Raw genomic sequence first — 27914 nt, 5'->3', positions numbered from 1 at the left:
TGGTAATTGAAAGGTGGAGCCTTGAAGAGGTGACTGGATTGTAGGACCATGCAGTAGTGAATGGATTAAAAATGATGGTCGCAGGCATGGTTCTGAGGGCATTAAAAGAAGAGAGTCTGCCTTTTGTTCTCTCCGCTTCCAACATCTTGCAATGTGAGATCCCTGGGTCACTGTCACCACCACCAGATGGACTTTGGACTTCCCAGCCTTAGAAACTGTAAGCAATAATTTTTGTTTTCTTTATAAATCACCCAGTTTCAGGTATTTTGTTATAAGCAACACAAATGGACTAATACACAGACCATACTCTATGTTCTCTTCTGACCGTAAAAGATGAATAAAAAAGAAGAAGGTGATAGCTAAAGGTTATGGGGTTTCTTTTTGAGGTGATAAATGTTCTAAAATTGATTGTGGTTATGGTTGCACATAACTGCAAATAAACTAAAAACCACTGAATTGTACAGTTTAAATGGGTGAATTGTATGCTATGTGAATTATATCTCAATAAAGCTGTTGAAAAAAAAAGGGAGGAGAGAGGCAGGGACATAATTAGAAAGTGATTTATTATACTTCTGAGTTGACTGGTAACCTGAACTCATGTATAAAGCCCCTTTCCCTTTCAGAAGATGCCACCTATGTTACAGGTGGGAGGAAACACCAATGGAATTCCCTCATCGGCTGACCATGACACTCTCCTACCTACATTAATCCTCACCTACTTTTTGAACCCCACACCCTTAGGAACTCACTCTATTATTTCACCTCCTTCTCATGCAGTTGATTCTACCTCTCACCTGATTTCTCCCTATCAGTTTTTAAACATGAACAAGACTCCCTTAACAAAATCAAAATGATATCCTGTCCTTTGACTTCACAACCCCCTCCCAACTACCCCATAATTAAGCCTCTCAAAACATCTGCCTGTATTTGCTACAGTCCAACTCTCTTTCCACTTTCACTCTTCAGCCAACCCCATGTGGCTTCTACAACTAGTACTTTAAAGCTTTTGGTTAGTCACCAATGAGCTGCATGCCATGTCTTCATTACGTCTGAGCTCTCGGCAGCATTTGGAGTTGTTGATTATACTCTCTTTTAAAAATTGCTCCTCCCTTGTCCTCTGTGAGTCATCAGCACTCTAATTTTCCCCTTATCTCTCGGGTTCTCTGTCTCCTTTTTTGGCTCATCCTCCTTGACTAGGCTATTTACATATCAGGAATTCCTCAAGGCAGGGTACTGGGCCCTCCTCTTCTCATTCTATAGTCTCTATATCTAAGTGATCTCATCTACACCCACTGCTTTAAGTAACACCTAAGTGCAGATGCCTCACAGATTCCTATTCTAATCCAGTTCTCTTCTCCCAGGCCTTACTGGTACATTCAGTAGCCTGCCTGAAATGTCTCTACTTATACCTACCTAATGCATCTAAAACAGAACTCCTGATCTTGCCCCGCTGCCTGGTATTCTTCCCTTGTTGCCTACTTCAGGTAACAATACCACTTTGATGCTATTATACGTGTCAGAAATACTGGAGTCATTCTCAACTCTTCCCTCTTCCTCACCCCGCCCCAATATCTAATTCATCGCCAACTCTCCCAAATCCATCCATTTATCTCCCCCTCTACCATCACCACCCAAATCAAAATTCCCATAACTCTTGCCTAGATTACTAAATAGCTCATTGACTGGTTTCCTTCCATCTCCTTTACACCCCCTATTATCCATTCTCCACATCACAACTAGAATGATCTTCTCATAAGAAAATACAATCGAAATATTCCCTCTGCTTAAAATGCTCTAATAGTTCACCTATTGTTTTTAGAATGCAGAAAATTCCTTTATAACATGGTCAGTGAAACCCTGCAAGGTCTAGTCCTACCTACTTAACCTTACTCTGCACTACAATTCACCAATACTCCAGCAACATGGTCTTCTTTCAGGGTCCTTGCACATGTGGTTTCCTATGCCCGGAATGTCCTTGGTACAAGTCAAAGGATTCCTTAAAAAAGGTAGTGCAGAAACAGAGAACTGAAAGGACAACCTTGCAACATCTCACCAAGAAGTCTAAGGGAAGAGATCTCACCAGAACCCAGAAACAGACATTTCTACACCAAACAGGGATTGTGCAAAACACTTAAGTCTGGCCAGAAAAAGAACAGAGCATAGCTCACCTGATTTATTCAGGAAAACAACACACGTGGGAAAGAAATATACCCAACTTGTACTCCCACCTCTTAACCTTCCCCAGGCTGCTGGATCATCAAACGAGCAAAACAAGATCACAACAGAACTAATCTTTTAGCCACTGAAAAGGAAAAGGAATTAGGAATCAAAATCTTAATCCAATACTGGGCAAGAATAGACTTTCCTTAAGAATGAGCAAAGAAACAAATCACCTGAGATGTGAAAAAAATAAATGCAGTTCAAAGAAAGGGAATCAACTAATGAGTTACAACAAAGAGTTACAGTTGTGAGCAAGAGACTGGCTGATCAATTCAGTAATGCTGGCTATTTAAATTAACGAGCATATATGCCCTGAGCTTGGGTCTCAGTGTGCATGTTCAGCTTGTAGTGTGGACATCTCCTCAAGCGGAGCCAAATGAAAGCCATCTACTGTATCTGGCACTCAACTGCAGAATGGGCAGTCTGATCTAACACTGGAGGAAATACTTGCTGTTTTGGAAATGTTGAGTCACAGTATGCCCACACTGTATATTGTTCTGTACGGGCAACTGAGGAGTTTTCAAAGGTAAGTTTGGTTGTGATTTGCCTTGTGCTCAATTTACGGCCAAACTCCCTGTGACCTCACAGAGAAAAGTCTGGAAGAACTTGCTCTTCCTTTATTGCTTTTGCTTTATTTCAGACTTGTTGGAATGTTTTACAAATCCCATTTTACTTTTATTATTTTTTTTAAGAGCAAAAAAAGAATGAGGTAAATTATATAATCAAAATGTTCATTACAATTTTTTTGTGTGTGTGTGTGTGACTACTAAGGGGATCATAACCCTTGGCTTGGTGTCATCTGCACCACGCTCAGCCAGTGAGCGCACTGGCCATCCCTATATAGGATCCGAACCCACGGCCTCGGCGCTCCCAGCGCCACACTCTCTCAAGTGAGCCACAGGGTCGGCCCTCAATTTTTAAGATTTATTTCTAACAAATAACCAGTTATGTAGGTCTATGTCTACATAGGTAGGGAGGTCTACCAACCACACCAAAAAACAGTGCCACAAACAATCCCAATATAAACCTAAAGACTGAAATGGGATTTAACAGATAGAAGGTGCTCAAATATTAGCACATAATGGACATTGGGAATAAGAGACTTCCAAACCTGGGCATTTCCAAGGCTAGATATCACCTACATAGGATAATCAGCAGCATAATATAAAAGAAAAACTAAAATTAATCAACTTTATTATTTATTAGCAGTCCTGATAAATGAGAGATTAAGTTATTTCATTTGATGACTTTTAATTATATGTATATTTCAGCTATTTGTTTGATTTCTGTTCCCCATTACATGGACAATTACAAGTTGATTAAACAAAAAGTTTTTTTTTTTTTTTTAAAAAAAAGAAATAAACATGGCCAAATATTATCAAAAGATGATTGGGAAAGTTTTAATAGTAAAGTATTTCACAAGAAAAGGAAATTGGGCAAGTATTCACTGACTGAAGATGCCATACACACAGAACACAGAAACTTGGCTGCTCTTGTTCAGATGAGACTTGGTTCCCCTCATCGGTGTTCACGTTAGTGACTGTGCCCAGGTCCCCATCTCTGGCCTGCCTGCAATATGTCAATATGTTCTCTGCCTCTCTGACCACATCCTCCTTATCTGCCACCTCCTTGTCTGTTCCCTAACACTTCCCAAGTAAGCTATTCACACTTATACCTCCTCCAAATGCTGTAACCTCTTTAAACTGCTGAAACCATCACCTGTCGCCTAACCCACTGGCCCCTCAATGATCATGTTACCTGTCCTGCTAAGACTGCATGTTTCAGTGCTGCCTGTGCTAGTAGCTCAAAGCCTCTTGCTCCCCTATGCAATCTTGAATGTGCTTTACTCAAAACGTTCTCTACTTCAGCTTTCAGAGTTCTAAGTATTGTAGAAAAAGTGACAGAACCTGTGCACATTAGGTTCACTAATGATTCATGCAGTTCAACTGCTTTCAATCCAGTTCAGAAACATTCCTTTAAACTGGGTTGATTTCCAACCAGTAACTCCTAGAAACATAAAACTGCTCCACTTTCCTCAAGAGGCTTCAGTCTTTCATTCTCTACTCCAGATCTGAACATCTAGCTTCACTCTTTCTGTATTAAGACTTTCTAGTTAAAACATTCCCAGTTTCCCCACTCCATCTTGATGATTTCTGTCATCCTCTGTTTCAACCCTGGCAACACACTTAGAATCACTTTTAGAAAAGATGCCCAGTCCCCCAAGATACTTATTAATGACAAAAGGAAAAACAGCAATTTTACAGTAGAAACATCACCTTAATGAAGTGATCAAAGCGACTACCACCAGTGATGAGAGAGACTATTGCTATCATGTTTCTCCTGATATGATGCACTGAAAAGGGCACAAGATCACTTCTGAGGTATTCTTGCCAAAAATCACAGCCTACGTTGAATCGTGAGGAAGCATAAACCAAATCCAAATCAAGGGACAGTCTACAAAGCAACTAGCCAGTACTTTTCAAAAGTGTCAAGGTCATAAAAGCTAAAGAAAGACTGAATAACTGTCCCAGATTACGGGAGACTAGGAAATGCTACAACTAAATACAACATGTGATCCTGAATTGGATCTTGGTCCACAAAAGGGACAACGGGTGAATAGTGAGACGACTGATGAAATTTGAAAAAGGTCTGTGGATTAGTTGATAGTATTAACTAATTAACTAGTGCTATTTTCCTAATTTTGATCATTGTACTGTAGTTATGTAAGATGTTAACATTTGTGGAAGCTGAGTGAAAGGAATTCTTTTTGCAACCATTTTATAAATCTGTCAAGTTCATCCATTCTCTTACCTTCACAGGTAAGGGGCATCCTACTTTAGTTCCAAGGCTGATGGCTCCTTCTGTGTGCTGGAGAAAGGGCCCCTAAACAAGGAGGTGGTTAGCCTTGACTCACGTTCCCCTTGTACAATTTTGCCAGTTGTGTGGCCTCATGGAAACCCCTTAGACCTTACTGGATCATCTGATAACTAAGGAGGCTGGCCCAGATGACCCATGAGATCCATTCCATTTCTCAAATTCCAAATAAAGGTCTTGAATTCTTTTTTGCTCTATCATCTTTCACTCTCTCCCCCTGTACATCTTGGTCTCTGCCAAAGCTAACCTGGAAGTCTGAATGCTCACACAACTACTCCCCACTCTCAGAGCCTCTATGGCCCCAATCCCTTCCCTTGCTCCCATGGTTCTCTCCTCCTCTGATGCCTACTGCAGCTGTGACCTTATTGCAGTCACTGGCCTTGTAGTGCTATAAGTTCTCATATGTACCCCTCAGGTCCTAACATATTCAATGGCTTTGAAAAGGGCTTACTTACACTTCTTCTAAATACCCCATTCCACTCCCAAGTCGAAGATGGTGATTTTCACATGGTATAACTTCATGCTTTTGTTAACTGACTGAACTTTCTGGGAAGTTTTTGTCAGCTGAACATGGTGTTCCAAGGCACAGATGCTACACTTTTATAGGTCAGTTAGCCTCATACTGTTTCATAAGTACAGGATGCTTTATTAACAGAAGCCAACTATTTATGAAAACATGGTCAAGGAGAGAAACGTGTGAGAGAACAGTCCCTCGCAACAAGCCCACTCACTTGACAGGAAAATGATGTGGTGAGAAGTTCAGATTCTGCTTAAGTTCTTGGTTGTTTTCTTATGGCTTTTGAGAAGTGATTTGTCCAGTGTGGCTCTACCAAGCAGCCATATGTAGTAGGAATTCAGAGACACCTCAGTAGAGCAGTCACAGAGGAAAGAGTCTAGGGCTTAGCAGAGCTTCTCAGAATCAAGGCTCTGACTTGAGAAGTGCAGTCCCTAAGTCCCATGGGGACCAGGCATATTAATCCTAAAATATGACACCTCACTGGATCCTACACACAACCAAACGATAATGACTTCGTTTTTAATTATCTTTAAGAAATATTTTTAAATTCAAATATTTAAATTACAGAATCAACTTAAGAAGTAAGCAATATCCCAAAGTTCACATCTAATGCTCACCTCACTAATAACAATATTAGAATTAAACTTCTTTCTCTCCCAGGGTGAGGAGACAGGTAACTACTTCAAGTTTTCAAGGGTAGTGTCCATAATAATCTCACCAACTAGCACTAAAGCTGTGAGACCTTCCCATTAAAAAATAAAACGAGGTGTGAAAATAAGCAATTATCAAGTCAAACATTGGTACAAATGGCCTATTTCAAGACCTCCAAAAACTCAGAAGCTTTTGTATTAAATCTCTTTCCTTAAGTACAATACTCCCACAGTACACATCACTGTACTATTTTACCATCACTAAAGGAATGCAAAAATACAATTTTAGAAGATCTGAGAAGATAGTTAGTTCACTTACCCATAGTGCTTCCAGACCATGTCCACAAAGTACTCATAGCTGTCACCACCTACTCCTGCTCTGGACCCAATCACTGAGGTTAGGAGATGAAAGGTGACAAGGTGGCTACTCGCAGATGAAGAAGGAACAGGGTTTTATCTGGTAGGATGCAAGCCTGGGGATGCCCTCCTCCTTATTCCCAGCTTTTAATAGTTACCAGTTAAGACTAGCTTTATTATATAAAGTACACTTAAAGACAAACATAGCAAGAGTAAAATGGTTAAAGTATAGAAATGGCTAATTCAAAAATTAAACACCTTACAAAAAAGATATTCTAGTTAATAATAATAAAAAACAACTTGAAATTATAAATATATAATTTTTATATCAGAAACAAAGACTTTTAGACACATTGCTGGAGGAAAAACAAATTGGAACAACTTTACTATTGGACAATTTGGCAAAATGTATCAAAAAGATTTAAAAGGTGAAATTCCTCTGACTCACCCATTACGCTTTTAGAAATTTACCCTATGGAAATAGACAAAGTACTTACAAAGATGTAAGTACAAGTAGTGCTGTTTACAACAGCAAAGAATTAGAAATAAAAGTTATCCCATTGAACGGGTCAAATCATGATGTACCCATAAAATGGAAGACCATGGCAATCTTTAAAAATAATTGAGGTCTGGGCCGAGCCCGTGGCGCACTCGGTAGAGTGCTGCGCTGGGAGCGCGGCGACGCTCCCGCCGCGGGTTCGGATCCTATATAAGTATGACCAGTGCACTCACTGGCTGAGTGCCGGTCACGAAAAAACGACAAAAAAAAAAAAAAAAAAAAAAAATTGAGGTCTAATGCTGACATGCAAAGATGTTAACATTAAAATCAAAAAACAAACCAGGTATAGAATAGCATGATTCCATACTCATTTTCTTATCTGAGCCAGAGAGAGAGGGAGGGAGAAAGTTTGAATATGAATGAGAATCTATAAGAATATTCCACCATGTTAACAGTAGTCATTTCATGTAGTAGTGAACTGACAATGAGCTTTATTTTTTTATACTCTTTTGTATTTTCTAAACTTTTTGAATGAGCATATATTAGAACATATTACTTTGTATAGATGGGTATAAATATAAAAATAAATTTAAACTATCAGGCTTAATGAAGGCAACAGATCTCTCACACACATATACACGCTTGCATACTCCCTAAAAAGTGCTTACAAAAGACAAAGAGGGAGAAGTCATACATTTGTGCCCCTCCATTCCCCCCAATGATTAAATAAATGAACAGGACTTTGGCAAACAGATGCTGAAGTAAGGAAGAAAAAAATCCAATGACTCCAATGTTTTGAGCCAGGGACAAAAAAGCAACATTTCTTAAAGGTGTCAGGGAAAGAGAGACCAGTTCTGAGGAGGAGAAAATCAATTTCGAGTTGAACATGTTGTTTGAAGTGGTGCTGCAGTATGGAATCATAGCATCTTAACCACTGACAACCTACTTTCCATTCCTGCCTGCTGACATTTTTTGAAATAAAAATCTTATGTAGAATCCCAATATACAAGTTAGGATAAAGAAGTACTAAAAAAGTGGATGAAGGGAGGAAGAGTACCTGAAACCATGACCTACTTCCATCTCCAGAGTACCCTTTGCACTATGTGGAACATAAAGTCTAAAATCAACATAAACACATACACACAAAAGACCAATTCCTTTGCCACCTGCCCTAATTTCTAACCAAAATAAGAATCCCTGCTATAATCTTTCTCATCAGAAATATATATCAAGTTTTTCTAGATAAGCAGGTGGCAAGCTTTCTGCAAGTCATTTGGTTTCTGCCATAACAATTCAGGTCTGCCACTGCAGCAGGAAAGCAGCCATAGACCACATGAAAATGAATGGGCATGGCTGTGTCCCAACACAATTTTATTTCATTTTTTAATTTTTTTGGTGGCTAGTCAATAGGGGATCTGAACCCTTGACCTTGGTGTTAGTAGCACCACGCTCTAACCAAGTGAGCTAACCAGCCAGCCCCCAACATAACTTTATTTAGAAAACCAGGTAGTGGGCCAACCTGAGCTGCAGCTTGTTGACTCATGCTCTGGAAAATATTCAGTGGGTAGAAGATGGGCAAAGGGTATGTGAATCTGGAGTTGACTACCGAAAACCATTAAATCCTCTAAAGTCTCTTTTGGAAATCTAGCTTCATATCTTTCTTCTCCTCTTTACCCCTAACCTTTCCTTGTCATCGGAATTCCCTTACCAAGTTCATATTCTGCCTTTATGTCTATCTCCCCAAACACACATTCACTTTCACCATTCTCTGACTCTGAAACCTCGCTCATGGGAATGTAGGATGGTATAGCAGGTCTGGAAAAAAGGTTTGGCAGTTTTTAATAAAACTAAATATGCATTTACCATGTGACAAGGAATTGTACTCTTGGGCATTTATCCCACAGGAATGAAAATATATGTTCACAAAAAACCTGTATGGAAATATTCATAGCAGCTTTATTTATAATAGCCCCAAACTGGGAACAGCCCAGATGTCCTTCAGCAAGTCAACGGTTAAACACACAGTGTTACATCCATCCTGCAGAATACTACACAGCAATCAAAAGCAATGAACTGTTGATACTCACACTAATAGCATGGATCTCCTAGCAATTATGCTGAGTGGAAAATAAGCCAATCTCAAAAGGTCACATACTGTATAATTCTATGTATATAACATTCTTAATAATCACATGGCTGCACATGTGATAAAACTGCATAGAGCTATACACACACCCAAATTGTAAAACTGGTGAAATCTCAATAAGGCCCATGGATTGTACCAATGACAATCTTCTGGTTTTAATACTTATATAGCTATGTGACATGTTACCACTGGGGCGAAAGTAGGTGAAAGGTAAGGGAGATGATCTCCCTGAACTCATTTTTGTAACTTCATGTGTATTAATAATTTCAAAATAAATATTTAAAACAAAGCAAAACAACAACAACAACAACGGACTTCTTTAGTTCCCTCAATACATATATCCTGAGACTGTCCACAAGGCCCCTGCGATCTGCCAGAGCTCACATCTCTAGCCTTACCTCCCACCGTACCCCTCTAGCCCCACATTTATAAAGCCACAATGAACTTGTCACTAGTTTTTGAACATGACATAGTTTAGGCTATTTCACATTCTGTTCCCTTTCTCTTTGCCTGCCAAACACCTTGAAAACTAGCTCAAATGTCACTTCAAGCCTAAGCCATCTCTGTACCTGTCTCTGACAGAGGTAGTAACTGCTTTGTCCTCTTGGTTCCCTCAAGTTTCTCTATATTATATTGTTTACATGCCTGTTTCCTCTACTAGATTATAAACTCCTCAAGAATAGGAACAGATTTGATCCATATGCCTATCTGCCCACACAAAGAGCACTAAAATGTCTGTGGATTCACCAAGTTCGGAATCTTCTCAAGAGAAGACAACAGAGGTAATGACAGTAGATGACAGCAATTCTGCCCTGCCAGTGACTATGCACATGAAATTTGGCATAGGGAAAATGTAACTCCAATGGAAATCATTGTTCATAAAGTCATCTTTTTTAGAAACAATTTAGAAATGACTAAGTTTTCACCATTAGTTTACATAATCAAATTTATTATAATTTACATATATCTAGTCATTATTGAGAAATGCCTCAAAGAACTCAGATTTACAGGGGGTGGGGAGGCTTAAGTCATTTATTATTCTGTTTTACATTTTTCTTTTTTTGAGTTTCTTTACAGCCACCCTTTAGCAAAAGAATTATTTTAAACAAGAGTCCTCTAAATATATACCAATCTCTATTTGCTGCCTTAAATATCAATTCATTCTCAAAAAGGGATTAATGACCTTGCTGAAGAAATAAAGTTCTCAAAAGACAAAGATGTGCAATAAAATCTAAAAGTAAACTGACAAATACTGCTGGTACTAAATATTTGATAATGAAAACATTTCTATTATTACATTAATTCCTGTGATAAATGCCCCCCCCCCCCACCTCTTTACTAAAGAAAATGTCTGAGTATTCTAAACTGAAAGAGCATGGACTAAGAAAAACCTATTAATAACCCTCTGGTGTCAAAGATTACTCTCAACAAGTTTAGTAACCATGAGTCACTATTAAATGGCCATGCTCTGAAAAAGCTACTCCCTTCCCCCATCTTAAACATGCCAGCAAACTTACTCCTCGCATGCAATAAGTGAATATAGCTATTCAACCCTGTGTACACATGCACTCATGGTGATGAAAGGAAACAAGTATACAATGAGCAAGGCAGCATACCTTCTTTATATAGCATGCAGCAGGCAAAGAGTGTGTAAAAAGTCATTACACACACCACATCTATTTGACTGTTAACAGTGAAAGAATAAGTCCTGTCCCACTCCTGTCCCCCAGTTACCTAAAAATAAGGATGGTAAGATAAACCATTTTTTTTAAAGGTGTAAAAAAATTAGTTTTGTACGAATTCTTTAAAAAGTTGTGGCATAGTTCCTAAGGGGCTAATCTATGTGTACCATACATAATTCTTAAAAATGTCAAGTGTGTACCATATAAAACAAGTTAAAATACCAACACATTACAAATAAAGGAATAAACACTCAAACATTGTATTTATCATTTTGTCTAAGAGATCACAAGAAATGAATGGGAAAATACCGGTGGATATGATGAATAAAGTAGAAACAGACATAATTTCACCGTGGGTTTGGCAGAGGTAGGTGTGAATTCCATCTCCAACTCTAATAAAATGGGTTACCTAGGAAACAACAGCTTTCTTCATCTGGATCATGAAAATAACAACAGCAAACTATTCTACCTCAACATAAGATGGAGGCTTCTCTTCAAAAGCACCTTGCAAAGTATGGTGGTGTATCAATGTAAGGATGTGTCAACAGTGCAAATCTTTTTTTTTTTTTTTTTTTTAAAAAGATGACCGGTAAGGGGATCTCAACCCTTGGCTTGGTGTTGTCAGCACCACGCTCAGCCAGTGAGCAAACCGGCCATCCCTATATAGGATCCGAACCCGTGGCCTTGGTGTTATCAGCACCGCACTCTACCGAGTGAGCCACGGGCCGGCCTAACAGTGCAAATCTTGAATTCCTCCTACAACACTTAAACTAAGTGGTCACCTAGCCCATACCAATACATCTCCAGAGAAACTTGCTATCTCCCAAAGAAGCCAACTTCCACCTATTATTTTTCCTAGTATCAAGACAAAATTGGACTCTGTCTTACTTCCACAGGTCTGAATTCTATCTCCTGCCACCATCTGAAACAGGTCTAACCCTTTCCTCACATCAGATGGTCTCCTAAAAAATTTTACTAAAAGCTATAGTGATTCCCCCCATCCTTCAAAGTTATTGTGCTCAAATCTTATTCTTTCTATGCCACACCTCACATCTCTAATTCATTCAACTGTTCCTCATGCCAGAGTTTTGGATTTCTATGCCAACTTGGCCACTCCTCTTTTAACACTCCAGTTTCTCCACAACCTCACATGTAGACTTGCCCACACAGAACAGATTATTGTTTTGACTTTAAATAGTATATTTCTGTTATTGGAACTTAGCCTTCCAATAGCCTTTCTGGATGCTATATTACATTATCTATTCTTAGGGCACATATATGTGGTTTCTAAGTCACATCTGTCCCAGTTGGAAGATTGACAGTCTTTTCTTATTGAGTTATAATTGACACACAAACTACCCATATTTAAAGTGTACAATTTGTTAAGTTTTGAATTATGTACATACCCATGAAGCCATTAAGATAGTGAACATATCCATTACCACCCAAAAGTTCCTTATGCCCCTTTGCAGTCCCTTCCCTCTACCTCTCGCACCCTACCCCCACATGTCCCCACCAAACGCAAAGCAACCACTGATTTGCTTTCTGTAGGTATGGATTAGTTTTGTTTTCTAGAGTTTTGTATAAACAGAATCACACATTATGTACTCTTTACAGTCTGGCTTTTTTCACTCAACATAATTATTTTGAGATTTGTCCATGTTATATATGGCAATAGTTCATTCTTTTTTATTGCTGAGTAGTATTCCATTACATGGATGTAAGACAATTGGTTTATCCATGCACCTGGGCTATTTCCTGCTTTGGGCTATTACAAACAAAGTTATTATGAACATTTACATGCAAGTCTGTGTGAACAATATATTTCTTGTCCTCTTGGGTAAATACTTGGGAGTGGAATGGTTAGATCACATGGTTGGTTTAAGTTTAGCTTTATAAGAAACCGACAAAATGTTTTCCAAAACAGCTGTACCACCTTATATTCATTCCTACCAGCAGTTCACTTGCTCAGCATCCTTGCTAACATTTGGTATAGTCACTATTTTCAATTTTAGCCATTCTAACAGCTATGGAGTAGTATCTCATTATGGTTTTATTTTGTAATTCTCTAATGATAATGATTAACATCTTTTCAACTGCTTTCATAGAACATATACAGATCTGCCATCTGTATATATTCTTTGGTGAAGTGTATATTCAAATTTCTTGCCCAATTTTTAATGGGTTCTTTGTTTTCTTATTGTTAAGTTTTAAGAGTTCTTTATATATTCTGGATGCAATCTTTTATCAGGAATATGCTTTGCAAAGATTTTCTTCCAGTCTATGGCTTGTCTTTTCATTTTTTAAATGGTGTCTTTTGAAGAACAGAAGGTTTTAATTTTGATAAATTCCAATTTATCAGTTTTTTTATGGACTGTGCTTTTGGTATCTATCCCAAGGTCATAAAGATTTTCTCCTGTTTTCTTCTAGAAATTTTATAATTTTAGGTTTTACATTTAACTATATGATCCATTTTGAGTTAATTTTTATATACAGCATGAGGTCTGTTTTTTTAAACCACATCTGACTATTGAACTGTTTCAGCACCAATTGTTGAAAGAACTATCCTCTCCCTGCAGACCTGCATTTGTGCCTTTGTCAAAAATTAATTTTCCATACATATGTAATTTATTTATGGACCCCCTAATCTGCTGCACTGATCTATTTGTCTATCTTTACACTGATACCACACTGTTTTAATTACTATAACTTTATAATTCATGAAATCAGACAGTGTGAGCCCTCCAACTTTTTGTTCAGAGTTATTTTGATTATTCTAGGACTTTTGCATTTCCATATGAATTTTAGAACCAGCTGTTCTACTTAAAAAGCCTGCTGGAACTGCAATGAATCTATAGATGAATTTGAAAAGAACAGATATTTTGACAATATTGAGTCTTCTAACTCACGACCAATGTGTATCTCCACTTCTTTAGGTCTTTAATTTCTCTTAGCAATATTTTGTAGTTTTCAGTGTACAGTCTTTTGCTTCCTTTGTCAGATTTATCCTTAAGTAATTCATATTTTTTAATGCTATTCTGAAGTAGTATTTTCGAATATTGATTTTGTTCATTGCTATGCTACTGTACAGAAATACAGTTGATTTTTGTATATGGACCTTGTAACCTGTGACCTTGCTAAACTCACTAGCTGTACTAGTTTTTTTGTAGATTCCTTCAGCTTTTCTATGTATTTGATCATACTGTCTACAAAAAAAAGTTTTTACTTCTTTCTTTCCAATCTGGATGGCTTTAATTTCTTTTTCTCACCTGACTGCACAGGCTTCAAGTACAAAGTTGAATAGAAGTGGTGAAAATGAACATCCCTATCTTATACTTGATCTTAGAAATAAAATGATTCAGCCTCTTCCATACATATAATGCTAGCTGTCAGGTTTCAGTAGATGTCCTTTATCAGGTTGAAAAAGGCCCCTTCCAGTCCAAGTTTGTAGAGATTTTTTTTTTTTTTAAATCAGGAATGGATACTGGGTGCTTTTATTTTTTTCTTTCTGTTTTTTATATATTGACATGTAGTTTATCAATATGGTGAATTATATTAATTGACTTTTGAATGTTAAAGTAGTCCTGCATTCTAGGAATAAATCCCACTTGGTCATGATGCATCACATTATCCTATAGTGAGATTCAATTTGTTAAAATTTAGAATTTTTACAGCTATGTTCGTGAGGAATATCAGTTTGTAGTTTTCTTCTTTTATAATGCCTTTGTCTGATTTTGTATCAGAATAACGCTGACCTCATAGAATGAGTTAAGAACTATTCTTTTTTCTTGAATTTTCTAGAATAGTTAGCATAGAAATTGTATTATGTTTTCCTTAAACCTTTGGTAGAAATCTCCAGTAAAGCCATATGGGCCTAGAGTTTTCCTTACGGGAAGGTTATTAACTAAATTTTCACCTACTTGTATATAGCAATTCAGATTACCTACTTTTTCTTAAGTAAGCTTGGGCAATTTTTGTCTTTCAAAGAATTTCTCCATTTCATCTAAGTTGTCAGATTTATTGACATAAATATTGTTGTTCATAATATTCCCTACTACCCTTTTAATATCTGTATGATCTGTGTTGACATCAAATGTCTCATTCCAGGTATTGGTAATTTGTGTCTTCTCTCTTTCTCCTGATCAGTCTTAGCTACTGCTTATCCATTTTATTGATCTTTTAATTTTCTCTAGTTTTTTATTTAACTGATTTCTGCTTTGATAGTTATTTCCTTTATCCTTCTTACTTTGTTTTTAATTTGCTCTTCTTTTTCTAGTTTCTACGGGGAAGTTTGCACCTTTCTTCTTTTCTAATATAGACATTCAGTGCTCTAAATTTCCCTGAGTAATGCTTTAGCAGCATCCCACTAACTCTAAAATGCTGTGTTTTCATTTTATTCCACTCAAACTATTTTCTAACATCTTCTTTGATCCACGAATTATTTAGAAGTATGACATTTAGTTTCTAAATATTTTTGAATTTTCCAAGGATCTTTCTGTTACAGTTTTCTAATTTAATTCAATTGCAGTCATGAAGCATACACTGTAAAACTTTATCCTTTAAACTGTACTGAGACTTCTATTTTTTTTTTTAATGTCCAAGCTCTTTTATTTTGCTTTTCTTTAAAGGTTATGATAATTTTTTTTTTCAACTTTTATTTTGTCGATATACATTGTGGTTGATTATTGTTGCCCCTTACCAATACCTGCCTCCCTCCTCCCTCTCCCCCAACAATGTCCTTTCTGTGTGCTTGTTGTATCAACTTCAAGTAATTGTGGTTGTTATATCTTCTTCCCCCTCCCCCCACGGTGTTTTTCTGTGTGTGTGTGTGTGTGTGTGTGTGTGTGTGTGTGTGTGTGTGTGTGTGTGAATTTATATATTAATTTTTAGCACCCACCAATAACTGAGAACATGTGGTATTTCTCTTTCTGTGCCTGACTTGTTTCACTTAATATAATTCTCTCAAGGTCCATCCATGTTGTTGCAAATAGCAGTATTTCATTCGTTTTTATAGCTGAGTAGTATTCCATTGTGTAGATGTACCACATTTTCCATATCCACTCATCTGATGATGGACATTTGGGCTGGTTCCAACTCTTGGCTATTGCAAAGAGTGCTGCAATGAACATTGGGGAACAGGTATACCTTCGACTAGATGATTTCCATTCCTCTGGGGATATTCCCAACAGTGGGATAGCTGGGTCGTATGGTAGATCTATCTGCAATTGTTTGAGGAAACTCCATACCATTTTCCATAGAGGTTGCACCATTTTGCAGTCCCACCAACAATGTATGAGAGTTCCTTTTTCTCTACAACCTCGCCAGCATTTATCGTTCAGAGTCTTTTGGATTTTAGCCATCCTAACTGGGGTTAGATGATATCTCAATGTGGTTTTGATTTGCATTTCCCGGATGCTGAGTGATGTTGAGCATTTTTTCATATGTCTGTTGGCCATTTGGATATCTTCCTTAGAGAAATGCCTACTTAGCTCTTTTGCCCATTTTTTAATTGGGTTGCTTGTTTTTTTCTTGTAAAGTTGTTTGAGTTCCTTATATATTCTGGATATTAATCCTTTGTCAGATGTATATTTTGCAAATATTTTCTCCCACTCTGTTGGTTGTCTTTTAACTCTGTTAATTGTTTCTTTTGCTGTGCAGAAGCTTTTTAGTTTGATATAATCCCATTTGTTTATTTTTCCGTTGCTTGCCCGTGCTTTTGGGGTCGTATTCATGAAGTCTGTGTCCAGTCCTATTTCCTGAAGTGTTTCTCCTATGTTTTCTTTAAGAAGTTTTATTGCTTCAGGGTGTATATTTAAATCCTTACTCCATTTTGAGTTGATTTTAGTATATGGTGAGAGGTATGGGTCTAGTTTCATTCTCCTGCATATGGATATCCAGTTATCCCAGCACCATTTGCTGAAGAGGCAGTCCCTTCCCCAGTGAATAGGCTTGGTGCCTTTGTCAAAGATCAGATGGCAGTAAGTGTGTGGGTTGATTCCTGGATTCTCTATTCTATTCCATTGATCAGTGTGTCTGTTTTTATGCCAGTACCATACTGTTTTGGTTATTATAGCTTTGTAGTATAGCTTAAAGTCAGGTAGTGTTATGCCTCTAGTTTTATTTTTTTGCTCAGCATTGCTTTGGCTATGCGTGGTCTTTTATTGTTCCATATAAATGTGTGGATAGTTCTTTCCATTTCTGAGAAAAATGTCTTTGGAATTTTGATGGGGATTGCATTGAATTTGTATATCACTTTGGGTAGCATGGACATTTTTACTATGTTGATTCTTCCAATCCAAGAGCATGGGATATCTTTCCATCTTCTTGTATCCTCTCTAATTTCTCTCAGCAGTGGTTTGTAGTTCTCATTATAGAGATTTTTCACCTCCTTGGTTAACTCAGTTCCTAAGTATTTTATTTTTTGGTGGCTATTGTAAATGGTCAGGCTTTCCTGATTTCTCGTTCTGCATGTTCACTATTGGAGAAAAGAAATGCTACTGATTGTTGTGTGTTGATTTTGTATCCTGCTACTGTGCTGAAATCATTTATCAATTCCAGCAGTTTTTTTGTAGAGGTTTTAGGCTGTTCGATATATAGGATCATGTCATCTGCAAACAGGGACAGTTTGACTTCATCTTTTCCAATCTGGATGCCCTTTATTTCCTTCTCTTCTCTGATTGCTCTGGCTAGTACTTCCAACACTATGTTGAATAGGAGTGGTGAGAGTGGGCATCCTTGTCTAGTTCCTGTTCTTAAAGGTAAAGCTTTCAGCTTTTCCCCATTCAGGATGATATTGGCAGCGGGTTTGTCATATATGGCTTTAATTATGTTGAGATACTTTCCCTCTATACCTAACTTATAGAGGGTCTTTGTCATGAATGAGTGCTGAATTTTATCAAATGCTTTTTCAGCATCTATAGAGATGATCATATGGTCCTTGTGTTTGACTTTATTAATATGGTGTATCACATTTATTGATTTGCATATGTTGAACCAACCTTGCATCCCTGGGATGAATCCCACTTGATTGTGGTGAATAATTTTATGTATGTGTTGCTGTATTCTGTTTGCTAGTATTTTAGTGAGGATTTTTGCATCTATATTCATCAAGGATATCGGCCTGTAGTTTTCTTTTTTCATTATATCTTTACCTGGATGTTTGCATCATAGAATGAGTTTGGGAGATTTGCGTCCGTTTCAATCTTTTGGAATAGTTTGTAAAGAATCGGTGTCAATTCCTCTTTGAATGTTTGGTAAAATTCTGCTGCAAATCCATCTGGTCCTGGGCTTGTCTTTGTTGGGAGCCTTCTGATAACAGCTTCAATCTCCTTTATTGTTATTGGTCTGTTCAAATTTTCTACGTCTTCATGGTTCAGGTTTGGGAGCTTGTGTGTGTCCAGAAATTTATCCATTTCCTCCAGATTTTCAAACTTGTTGGTGTATAGTTGTTTATAGTAGTCTTCAATGATTCCTTGTATTTCAGATGAATCAGTTGTAATATCTCCTTTTTCATTTCTAATTTCTGTTATTTGAATCTTCTCTCTTCTTTTTTTTGTTAGCCATGCTAATGGTTTGTCAATTTTATTTATCTTTTCAAAAAACCAACTTTTTGATTCATTGATCTTTTGTATTGTTTTTTGGGTTTCAATATCATTCAGTTCTACTCTGATCTTAATGATTTCTTTCTGTCTGCTAACTTTAGGTTTGGATTGTTCTTGTTTTTCTAGTTCTTTAAGGTGAAGTGTTAGGTTGTTCACTTGCCATCTTTCCATTCTTCTGAGGTGAGCATTTAATGCAATAAATTTCCCCCCGACTACTGCTTTTGCAGTATCCCACAGGTTTTGGTATGATGTATCATTGCTTTCATTAGTTTCAATAAATTTTTTGATTTCCTCCTTGATTTCTTCTTGGACCCATATGTCATTAAGTAGAATGTTGTTTAATTTCCATGTGTTTGTATAGTTTCCAGAGTTTCATTTGTTATTGATTTCTAGTTTTAATCCATTGTGGTCTGAGAAAATACATGGGATAATTCCAATTTTTTTGAATTTGTTGAGACTTGATTTGTGACCTATTATGTGATCTATCCTGGAGAATGATGCATGTGCTGATGAGAAGAATGAATATTCTGAGGTTGTTGGATGGAATGTTCTGTAGATATCTGCCAATTCCAATTGGTCTAGAGTCTTGTTTAGATCTTGTGTTTCTCTGCTGATTCTTTGCCTAGATGATCTGTCCCATACTGACAGAGGGGTGTTCAGGTCCCCTGCTATTATGGTATTAGTGTCTATTTCCTTCTTTAGGTCTAATAGAGTTTGTTTTATAAATTTGGCTGCTCCAACATTGGGTGCATACATATTTATGATTGTTATGTCTTCTTGATGCATCAGTCCTTTTATCATTATGTAGTGTCCCTCATTGTCTCTTTTCATGGTGTTTAGTTTAAAGTCTATTTTACCAGATATAAGAATAGCTACTCCAGCTCGTTTTTCTTTTCTGCTTGCATGGTAAATCTTTTTCCATCCTTTCACTCTTAGTCTATATGAATCTTTATGGGTGAGGTGGGTCTCTTGTAGGCACCATATAGCTGGGTCCTCCTTTTTAATCCAGTCAGCCAGTCTGTGTCTTTTGATTGGGGAATTTAAGCCTTTTGCCTTAAGAGTTGTTATTGAAAGGTGTTGATTTATTCCTAGCATTTTATTGGGTGTTTGGTTGTCTTAGGTGTCTTTTGTTCCTTGCTTTCTGATTTACTGTTTGTTTTGTGTTTGTTGGTTCCTTAGGTTGTAGATAGCGTTTTTGTTTGTTTTCTCTTCACGAAAGCCATTTTTATTATACTAGTGGGTTTTGATTTTTCTTGGGTTTTTTTTTTTTTTTAAAAAGATGACTGGTAAGGGGATCTTAACCCTTGACTTGGTGTTGTGAGCACCCCGCTCAGCCAGTGAGCGAACCGGCCATCCATATATGGGATCCGAACCTGGGGCCTTGGTGTTATCAGCACCGCACTCTCCCGAGTGAGCCATGGGCCGGCCCTTTTTCTTGGGTTTTTATAGCAGTGGTAGTTATTTTTCAGGAACCAAACCCAGTACTCCCTTGAGGATTTCTTGTAAGGGTGGTCGTGTGGTAGTGAACTCCCGCAGTTTTTGTTTGTCTGAGAAATATACTATTTGCCCTTCATTTCGGAAGGATAGCCTTGCAGGGTAGAGTATTCTTGGCTGGCAATCTTTGTCTTTTAGTATTTTGAATATATCATCCCATTCCTTTCTAGCTTTTAGGTTTTGTGATGAAAAATCTGATGTTAGCCTGATTGACGCTCCCTTATAGGTGATTTGACGCTTCTCTCTTGCAGCTTTTAACATTCTCTCTTTGTCTCTGAGTTTTTTCAATTTGACTATAACATGTCTTGGATAGGGCGTTTTTGGGTTGAATACGTTTGGAGATCGTTGAACTTCCTGGATCTGAAGATCTGTGATTTTTCCTATATCTGGGAAGTTTTCTGTCACTATTTTCTTGAACATGTTTTCAATGCAACCTCCATTTTCCTCCCCTTCTGGGATACCCATGACTCGGATATTTGAGCGCTTAAGGTTGTCTGATATCTCTCTCAGATTTTCTTCAATGTATTTGATTCTTTTTTCTTTTTTTTTGTCTGCTGTGGTATTTCAAACAGCCCATCTTCAAGTTCAGAGGTTCTCTCTTCAACTTTGACAAGCCTGCTGGTTAAACTCTCTGTTGTGTTTTTTATTTCGCTGAATAACCTCTTCAGTTCAGCAAGTTCTGCTACATTTTTTTTCAAGACATTGATTTCCTTGTACATTTCCTCTTTCAGGTCCTGTATACTTTTCCTCGTTTCATCATGATGTCTAGCTGAGTTTTCTTGTATCTCATTCAGTTTCCTTAGAATTATCACTCGAAATTCCTTGTCAGTCATTTCAAGGGCTTCTTGTTCTATAGGATCTAGAGTTTGAGATTTATTAACTTTTGGTGGTGTACTTTCTTGATTTTTTGTATTTCTGGTATCTTTTTTTTGATGTTTATTCATTGTGGCAGGGGGTTTCACAGTCCAGAGGTTTGAGACTATTGACTAAGATGTTGCTGTGGTTGCCAATTTAGTATGGCTACCTCCGTGACTGCTCAGTTGGCCTCTAGTGCCTTGTGTGTGTGGTTGCCTCGGGTCTTGGGCCTCTCCGGGGAGCCACCGCTCTGTTCAGCTTGGACTCTGCTGGGCTGCTGGATCACGGGGTGGTACCGCAGGGTGTGTGGTCTCTGCTGTGCTTCCACTTCCCATGCAGGACTTCTCCCTGTTCTGTGCGCACTGGCTCGAGCTGTTGGATCATGCAGTGGCGACCCCACAGGGTGTGTGGTTTCTGTTGAGCCTCCGCTTCCCTAGCTGGACGTTTCCTGCTCTGTAAGCACTGGGCTGGGCTGGGACGTGTCTTCTGCAACCCTTGTCTATCAGCTGGGCCTTCAAGACCCTGCTCGGCACCGCCTCGCCCAGGAAGTCTACCAGGTTTCTGCTAGGCGCAGATGACCGGTCGCTCTGGGTGCCTTTGTAGCATTGTGCAGATCTTTTTCGGGACTTATCACCTTCCTCCTGGTATCGCGGTTATTTGTGTACTTGTCTTATCTACCACACCAGAGCGTGAGCTCCTCAGGGGAGGAGCCTGCAGCACACGGTTCACCTTTGAATCCCCCCGGTGCTGACCGAGTCCAGTGCCCACCTGCAGTCATCTCTCCGGCAGGTTCAAGTGAACTCGGGAACGCTCCGACCACACTATTCCTAACCAGAAATCGGTTAGGCGTTTTTCTGAACTGGTGGCCGCAGAGATGGTATCTGCCTCCCAGTAATAGGAAGTTTACCGGGGGCTGGAGCCCAGGGTGCGGTGGAGTGACAGTCGGCCCAACCCATACTTCCTTGCCCTCCAGATGCTGGCCGGGGACGCCCCACGCCACCAGCCCCGCCAGAGAACCGCGGAGGGAGTGGAAGGGGAGGCTGGCCAGCAGGCCCCAGGAAGCCCCGCGCCGGGGCAAGCAAGAGAGAAGGCTCAGTGAGGAGCCGAGCCGGGTGAGGAGGACAGGCTTGGCCGAGTCGGGCCGGAGCTGCCACCACCTGAGAAAATGGAGGCAGCCCTGGGGTGAGTGGTGAGTGGCCCGGTGGGGCAGGCAGGAGCCGGGCGGGTGTCCGACCCCCGAGCAGGGCCAGGCTGGGGGTCACTCACAGGGCTGTGCCAGGTCAGGCGGCTCCCTCTCTGCCTTTGCGTCATCACCATCCCCGTTCTTGGCTGCCACCGCCTCCTCGGGCTGCTCACTCGGTCCTGTGGCTCGGGCGCTCCCAGGAATCTTCTTTTATGCCGGCCTGAAACCTCAAATCCTGAATAGGGCAGTTGGCCGCCTTCAGAGTGGCCCTGGCCTCCGGGATCCTGGCAGCGTCAACAGCAGCCCCGGCCCCGTGTTCCCTGTTTAGAGACTCACTTTTGCAGCTAAGAAACAGTTCTTTTCCTGCTCCATACTTCAAAGCTGTTGCCTGTAAATGAGGCAGCCTCTCCTGCCAAGGGCAAATTGGCGGTCAGCCCCCAAGACTGGCCACCAGCAGCAGTCCTCCCTTAAGAGACGGCAAGAGGAAGATCCACAAGTTTCCCGACTGCCTAAGGCCCAGTGGCCGCCTTTTCCACCTCAGCTACTCCGCGCCAACCGCCGCAGCCACCGCCATCTTAGGATCAAGCCTGAGACTTCTTTTTATGGCCCAGAATATGCTCTACTTTGGTAAACGTTCCACGTGCACTTCAAAAGACCATGTAGGTGTGTTCTGCTGTTGTTGAGTGGAGTGTTCTATAAATGTCAATCAGGTCAATTTGGCTGACAGTATCAGTCTGGTCTCCTATAAAATCTTGCTGATTTTCTGCCTACTTTTCTATCAATTATTGAGAGTGTTATATTGAAATCTGTACTATAACTGTAGGTTTGACTATTTTTCTTCTTGCCGGTCTATCAGTTTTTGTTTGTTTTATTTTGCTTTGCTTTGTTATTTGTGTGTTTTCGGGGGGGCAACTGGCTCATATATGCTTTATTTTGAAGTTCTGTTATTAGGTGCATAAATGTTTACAATTGTTATGTCCACTGGAATAACTGACCCCTACTTTATCATGAAATGACTTTCTTTATCACTGGTAACATTCTTTTCTCTAAATCCTATTTTGTCTACTATTAACAGAGCCACTCCAACTTTCTTTTGATGAGTGTTAACAAAGTATATCTTTGCCCATCCTTTTACTTTTATCCTATTTGACTCGTTGCCTATAAAGTATGTTTCTTATAGGTAGGCACATTGTTGTGGCTTTTTCATCCAATCTGATAATCTTTGCCTTTTAAGTGGGGTATTCAGACCATTTATATTTAATGTGATTATTGATATTTGAGTCTATCATCTTATTTGTTTTCTACTTGTGCCATCTGTTATCTAATCCCACCTTCCTGTTGTTCTCCCTTATTTTAGATTAATCAAACATTTTTAATGATTCTATTCTATTTTCTCTGCTGTCATCTAGTCTGTTTTTTTTAGATTGAGTACAGAGCCATACTTCTATCCATACTGCATTTTATCAGTTAAAATTATATACTCCTTCCAACCACTGCTCCACTACCCCCAGCTAATTGACCCTTATTTGGTGACTGATTCAGTCACCCATAGAATTTGCTATCCTTCCCCAATTTTTGTTATTCACAAACTCTGCGAATTAAGCCTTTAATTCTCCTTATATAAGTTCTCTATCTTGCAGTAGATCACTGGAGCCCTGCCAACAAGCTCACAGTGATTCAGTCATCAGATCCATTAGGTAAACTTATTCATCTAGTCATGGAAAATGTCCTCTAATCACCCTTAAGTACAGGGGAAGATAACGAGAGCTGTATGGATGATATGGATGATACCAGTACCACCAGGATAGAGGACCTCTTGAGAAAGGTCACTAATCTTACTATGGTAATACTAAAAGGAAATATAATACTTTGCCACTGTCACAGCATCCAGAGAAGATACCCAGCTATGTTACCCTGTCCTTAGTCACAAACTCAATATACAAATTATTACAATATTCTTAGCAATATCTGTTCTAATTCACCTAACATTAAGAGTTCAGAAGAAAACAAGGGGACAATGTTTCATGTTAACACCACTTTTGATTCCATTTTCAACAAATACAAATATTTATTGAGCTCTGTCTTTAGAAGGTTTATATTCTAAGAGGGGAAAGAAAGAGTAAAACATTGTTAAGTATATTACATGAGAAAATAGAGCAAAATAAGGGCGAATAGGAATGCCATACAGCAGGATTGCATTTTAAATGGGGAATTGGGTGAAAAGTGGCATTTGAGCAAAAACTTGAAAAAGATAGGGAGTGAGCCAAATAGAGAGCTAGGGAAAAAACATTACAGGTAAAGGGAATAGCCAAATACAAAAAACCGTGGACAGGAGTGTGACTGGAGGGCACAAAGAAAGGACACCAATGTGGAGAAGAGTATTAGAAGAGACCACTGAGGGTCATGGGCCTGGCTGTCCAGGGCAGGGTTCAGCATTTATTTTTCTGTAAAGGGGCAGATAGTAAGTCTTTTAGGCTTTGCAGACCACATAAGTTTTCTGTTGCACATACTTCTTTGCATTTTAAACCAACCCTTTAAAAATGTACAAATCATTCTTAGCTCATGAGCCTTACAAAAAAGGGAAAAGCCAGATTTGCCTGCAAAACTTACGTTAGACCCCTGTAATAACTTTGACTTTTACTCTAAGGGAAATATTATTTGACTCACGTTTTGAAAGAATCACTATGGTTGTAGAGAGGCAAGGGAGACCAGTTAGGAGGACACTGCAGTAATTCAGTGCAAGGATAATGATAGCTCAGACTAGGTTGGTAACAAGGAAAATGGAGAGAAGTGGTTAGATTATGAATTCTTAATTTTTTTTCCAGATAAAGTGGATAGATTTGGGGAGGGAGAAAGCAGTCATAGATGACTCTCAATACTTATGTATGAAAAACTAGGAGGATAGAGTTCTGTTAACTCTGATTGTATAAACTGTGAGTGGAATAGGTTTGAAGCATGTGTTCTGCTTTAAAATAGAGAATTTATATTTGTCAAGTTCCTAAAAGATCCTCCTGTAATCTGAATGTAATTGCTTTAAGCTTAAAAATTAAATTGGGAAGAAATGGCATCTTAATTATATTCCATCTTTCCATCTGATAACACAGACCAAGTATTCTTTTGTGCCTCTGAATAAAGTTCTGTAATTTTTTTCATATAGGTTCAGCATACTTACTGATAAAAGTATTCCCAGATATCTTATACTTTTGTTGCTATATTAAATGAGTTTTTTTTTTTTTTAAAGTACATTTTCTAAATAGTTATAATTGGCATTTAGGGAAGATATGAACATTCTATTCATTTAGCTGCCCTAATAAATTCTCATTTTCCCATTGATTCTCTTGTGTTTTATAAACATTTATGAATACCTCAACACTGTAATTTTCTCTATTTGCAATAGCTGGTGGATTTTTTGTTTGTTTTTTCTTTTTTAAATTTCAAAACCATTTCTTTCTGCACTGGCTAGAATTTATAGAACAATGCTAAATAACAGAGCGTAGCAAGCACCCTGCTTTTACGGAACTGCCGTCAAGTTGTATGATATCAAAGTTGTTTTTCATGGTTTTTAATTTACTGATTAGATTTTCATCTTTCCATTGTTTTCAGGTCTAAGTTCCCTCTTCATCACCATTTACATTAGTTGCTACTTCCTTCTGAAACTTGATAAAGTGAACTGGAAATTTCAGAGGTTTTCCCTCCTAGTCTTAATCTATTTCAGAATAAGTAATTTGCATCGACTGTTTTTCAGAGTTGACCCCTTCCTTTGAACTGAAATTTATTTTTCATAAATTCAACTGTTTTGTTTGCTTTGTTTACCCTATTCTTGCTTAATGTTGGTTTTAGAGCAGGAGTTTTCAACCTCAGCATTATTGACATTTTTTGGTCAGATAATTCTTCATTGTGAGGGGCTATTTCATGTTTACCATCATCTCCAAGCTGTACTAGCTAGCTGTTACTAGCAGCCCTCCCCTAGTGTTATGACCAAAAATGTCTCCTGACATTCCAAGTGTCCCCTTATAGGGCAAAAATGCCATTGGATGAAAAATCACTGGATTTAGTCAAGCAGATGATATGGATTCCATTAGAGATTAAATTTGCCTTCTATCACTTTAGGACTTATCTCCAATGCCACCTTCACGATGAGACTTACCCTATATAACCCATCTAAATTAGGAAGGACATTCCCCCTACCTGCAGCCACCCACCCACTTTCCACTAATTTCACAGTACATTTCAAAGTGTGGACTTTTGGGGTCCTTGAGACCATTTCAAGGGGTCTGTGAGGCTAAATCTGTTTTTATATCAATACTAAGACATTATCTGCCTTTTTCCCACTGTATTGCTATTTGTACTGATGGTGCCGACATTTTGGCACAAATCAGGCAGTGACGCCAAACTGTACTAGCAGTCATTGCAGTCTTCATCACCACACACTCAGTTAAAAAAAAAAAAGAAAGAAAGAAGGCCAGTTTCACTTAAGAAGGCCTATGAGGAAGCGGTAAAAAATTATTAATTTTATTAAATCTTGACCTTTGAGTTCACATGTTATTTTTAACATTTGGTGTGACAAATGTTAAAGTGTATATATATATATAAAGTGTCTTTGGTTCCTTATAGAATATGACTGGTTGTTTTAAAGAAAAGGCACTTATATAATTGTTTAAGTTATGAGACTTACTAAGGAACCTCATTTTTACTTGGGAGAGAAAGTGATGAATTATTAAGACTTGGACATTTGGCAGACATTTTCTCAAAAATGAATGAAGTGAACCTGTCCTTTCAAGGAAAACAACAGTATTTGCTGCCAAATTTAAATTCTGAAATTTGGAAATTTGAATACATCATGAATAAGCTTGACCACCTTGAACAATGATTACAACATTCTATCTAAGAAGTAAAGAAAGCATCAAATATTTCTGAGGATTTCAAAGCAGAAATAAATAAGATAAAAAGACAAAAATTTTTAAATCCCTCCCTACCCCTCCATGGGTCCTAGAGACAAATCCTTATCCTTAGCTACTTGAAAATTGTAGTTCCTTAGAATAACAATTTCCCTGAAAGCCATTTGACAGTAGAAAGCTTACTATATAGAATATAGTATGCTACCTTTTGTGTATAAAAAGAAAAAATATATTCATATCTCTTTTATCTGCATAGAGAAACACAAGAAAGTAATAAAGTGGTCATCTATCACATGGGAAAGAGAATGGAATAGAGTAATATTTCTCAATGTTTACTTTCTGATTTCTGAACTATGAGATGGTATTGCATTTAATTTATACCTAAGGCAAAATTCTTTTTAATTACAAAGATTTTTAAAAGTTTTATATTATTAAATTTTATCTACATCTCTTAATACAGGTGTGAAAGAAACTGCCTAGAATTTCCATTGAAGATCTAAAGTCGAATTATAGAAAATTTGACAAATTGTAGACTGCATCTAATGAAAGAAAAATATACTAATTCAATAGCCTGTAATTACACATCTTAATCCCATGAGCATGAACCTCTCTTCTTTGTCAGAATACTAGTAAACTACAGGTCTTAGACTTAAAAAGATGGTAGTAGTTAAGCATTCTAATCTTCATCTCAAGACAGAAAACAACCTCCTAAATAAAAAGATAGTATGGAAGATTTCATTCCAATCAAACACTCATTCAATAAACAGCAGGCATCCATCCCATGGGAGTCAGGTACTGTAGAGGGTACAGAGCACAGGTAGGCCAGAAATGACACACTGGTCAAAGAGCCAACAAGTCTAAGTAAAGGAGACAAAAGTGCAACACAAACAAAATCAGGTTGAAGATGGCGGCAGTTCTGACGTTTCCAAGACAGATGC

The 27914-nt window shown here is 38.3% G+C and overlaps 1 protein-coding gene across 3 annotated transcripts in view; it reads right to left on the bottom strand.

Moving 5' to 3' along the window:
- CAB39 (calcium binding protein 39) overlaps positions 1 to 27914 on the bottom strand; it is a 94709-nt gene that overhangs the window by 30415 nt on the left and 36380 nt on the right. The window lies entirely within an intron of this gene.

The sequence above is a fragment of the Cynocephalus volans genome, chromosome 1, assembly GCF_027409185.1.
Source record: "Cynocephalus volans isolate mCynVol1 chromosome 1, mCynVol1.pri, whole genome shotgun sequence".
In the NCBI taxonomy this organism is placed as follows: Eukaryota; Metazoa; Chordata; class Mammalia; order Dermoptera; family Cynocephalidae; genus Cynocephalus; species Cynocephalus volans.
Note: the sequence above shows the minus strand (reverse complement) of the source record. Positions and strands in the feature narration are given on the sequence as shown.